The following is a 3630-nucleotide window of genomic DNA, read 5'->3' as shown; positions in this document are numbered from 1 at the left end:
TAATTCTTCGTTACAAAATTCGATCATAGTCTCAGTAGAGATCTCCCAGGTGTGCTAAACTCTCATATAGAACAGGTCGTCTCAGAAATTGTTTCAGTAAATTTTAGTAAATAACAATTTAGATTTTAGATTTGATTATGAAAAAGACTTTGAATATGGTAGATGTTTTTTTTTATTTATTTATTTTTGTTTATTTTTTTTAGCATAAATATTTTCTCTATGCCAATCTTTATATAGACAGGCGCAACAGATCAATTTTATATATTTTGTTTTGTATTTCAAAAGCACTTAATTGTTGGTCAAGTGTTTAAATATTTGATTTTGGTCTAATTTTTTAATTAGTCTTTGTTCATTGTGATTTTTATGTAAGAGACAGATATATTGAAGTGACGACAATGCCAACTGTCAGATTCACGTAGATGATGTGACAGATGTTTAGTGGAAGTAGACAGCGTCTCAGGGTATACGTAGTTCTGTTTTCTACATGTACTAGGTTACTCATAGTAGTCCTCGTTTGTAGGATTAATCTCTATATTTCTTAGGTCTGCCCTCCCCTTGTATAATGACCCCGTTTTCTATCACCAGTCATCACAAGAGTAAGCCTTGCTAGCCATTTTTTATTTGTTCTGATATTTTGCACATATGCTTATGTGTTATTGCACCCACTGTGTTTCCCCTCATATCATAATACTTTTATTTTATACTATAAACAAATCAGAAAATTAAAAAAAAAGAGAGAAGAAGCCAGAGAGATCTGCAGAAGTGCACGTCTGAAGCTCCTCTGGCTTCATCTTATCCCCTTGACGGCACCCGACCATCCGCAAGACACCGACCTCTCCCTCGACGACCACTGTGACGCTCTCCTCACCACCCGCTGCTGCCCATCGCCGCCCACACCACTCACAGTCACCATACACACCTTCCAAGCTCGTCTCAAGATGCTCCATCAACCCCCCGCGGAAAATCCGGCAAAAAGGGGAAACAAAACCAAAAAAATAGCTCTTCGTTGAGTGCTGACGACTTACAAGAACCACCTTGCCAGAGGGACTGTCTCTGGAGGTAACTGGAGATGTCTTCGTGGTGTCGGGATGCTGCTAGAAGATGGGTACAAGGAACTGGTGATGGGAGCACCACCAAGGACACGAAACCAACCGGTCTGCCATCGTTATATTTTTGTTCACTCGCTTGACGATACAGTGAAGTGATGATACATTGTCTCTTGCCCCACAACCATCGCGAAGCCCACAGCAAGCAGGTGCTTGCTTATATATTTATTTAGGTTATTAACTTATTGATATATTCATAATAAACATAGGTTAAGAGATTCTGTTTTAATTTCCAACCTGTGATCAAAGGTATGACAAATGTAAACAACATAAAGCAACATGCACATGACCATAAGACATCATAAAGCAACATGCACAAGACCATAAGACAACATAAAGCAACATGCACAAGACCATAAGACATCATAAAGCAACATGCACAAGACCATAAGACAACATAAAGCAACATGCACATGACCATAAGACATCATAAAGCAACATGCACAAGACCATAAGACATCATAAAGCAACATGCACAAGACCATAAGACATCATAAAGCAACATGCACAAGACCATAAGACAACATAAAGCAACATGCACAAGACCATAAGACATCATAAAGCAACATGCACAAGACCATAAGACAACATAAAGCAACATGCACAAGACCATAAGACATCATAAAGCAACATGCACAAGACCATAAGACATCATAAAGCAACATGCACAAGACCATAAGACATCATAAAGCAACATGCACAAGACCATAAGACATCATAAAGCAACATGCACAAGACCATAAGACATCATAAAGCAACATGCACAAGACCATAAGACATCATAAAGCAACATGCACAAGACCATAAGACAACATAAAGCAACATGCACAAGACCATAAGACATCATAAAGCAACATGCACAAGACCATAAGACATCATAAAGCAACATGCACAAGACCATAAGATATCATAAAGCAACATGCACAAGACCATAAGATATCATAAAGCAACATGCACAAGACCATAAGACAACATAAAGCAACATGCACATGACCATAAGACATCATAAAGCAACATGCACAAGACCATAAGATATCATAAAGCAACATGCACAAGACCATAAGATATCATAAAGCAACATGCACAAGACCATAAGACAACATAAAGCAACATGCACAAGACCTTAAGATATCATAAAGCAACATGCACAAGACCATAAGACAACATAAAGCAACATGCACAAGACCATAAGACAACATAAAGCAACATGCACAAGACCATAAGACATCATAAAGCAACATGCACAAGACCATAAGATATCATAAAGCAACATGCACAAGACCATAAGATATCATAAAGCAACATGCACAAGACCATAAGATATCATAAAGCAACATGCACAAGACCATAAGACATCATAAAGCAACATGCACAAGACCATAAGACAACATAAAGCAACATGCACAAGACCATAAGACAACATAAAGCAACATGCACAAGACCATAAGACAACATAAAGCAACATGCACAAGACCATAAGACATCATAAAGCAACATGCACAAGACCATAAGATATCATAAAGCAACATGCACAAGACCATAAGATATCATAAAGCAACATGCACAAGACCATAAGATATCATAAAGCAACATGCACAAGACCATAAGACATCATAAAGCAACATGCACAAGACCATAAGACAACATAAAGCAACATGCACAAGACCAAAAGATGTTATAAAGCAACAGTACTGAAGTAGTTTACCCACACCCAAATGTCTGGGAGTTTTACGTATAACTTATAATGTCTTCAGTAGAGGCTTCTAGACTTTCTGTCGATTCAGTAGAATCTCAGGTTGAAAAATGTATACAAGGTCAGGGTGGTACAGTGGTAGAGTTTGCGGGCGGCAGTGCCTCCTTGGTCGCGCGGTGAGTTGAGTCACCTCAGAGTTCCAGTTGAGTTCCTCATTGATATATCTCTCACGTGATTAGTAGTGACCGATCACCATGTACAGTCTCCAAGCTAAGCAACTGACAAAAGTAGAGAGCTAGTGTCATAATTGACATGTTTATCCTGCATCTCGGCACCCCTCCCCATCCCCACCCACGCGCCCCCACCATCCAGTGGGCGGCGGTGGATCGGTTCATTTAGCAAACTGGGGATATTTAGCTAAGATTTCCGGTAGTGGTCATTCTGAATGAAATATTTACACATTTCTTGAACAATTCTTATAGAGTTGTCTCTGAATTCACGTATATTTTCGTTATCCATGAGTAAAAAGAGCGAAACTCCCATTAACCTCCGTGAGAATAATTTTGTTGACACAGTTTGCGTTTGGTCAGATCTACAAGAGACTTCGAACTAGGAACCCCACAGGGAGGTGTCCTCAGTGCTACATTATTTAATATCTTAATAAACACGTTGTTAAACTCTATACCGAGCAAACCCAACGTCCACATCATTAGCTATGCTGATGATATAATGATACACACCACTGGGTATGCTAACACGCAGAACACTCTTAACTCTGTATTAGACTCATGTCAGGACCTAGGTTTAATGATCTCAGCAGAGAAAACAAAG

The 3630-nt window shown here is 39.0% G+C and overlaps 1 protein-coding gene across 2 annotated transcripts in view; it reads left to right on the top strand.

Moving 5' to 3' along the window:
• The window catches only part of LOC138357763 (cylicin-1-like), a 15546-nt gene extending 14224 nt beyond the window's left edge, over positions 1–1322 (top strand). For both annotated transcript variants that reach the window (XM_069314780.1, XM_069314779.1), the window contains exon 10: positions 1–1322. This exon is cut by the window's left edge and continues 457 nt beyond it. The gene's annotated coding sequence lies outside the window, so the exon portion shown is untranslated.
• The last annotated feature ends 2308 nt before the right edge of the window (positions 1323–3630 follow it).

This window comes from Procambarus clarkii, chromosome 80 (assembly GCF_040958095.1).
Source record: "Procambarus clarkii isolate CNS0578487 chromosome 80, FALCON_Pclarkii_2.0, whole genome shotgun sequence".
Lineage (NCBI taxonomy): Eukaryota > Metazoa > Arthropoda > Malacostraca > Decapoda > Cambaridae > Procambarus > Procambarus clarkii.
Note: the sequence above shows the minus strand (reverse complement) of the source record. Positions and strands in the feature narration are given on the sequence as shown.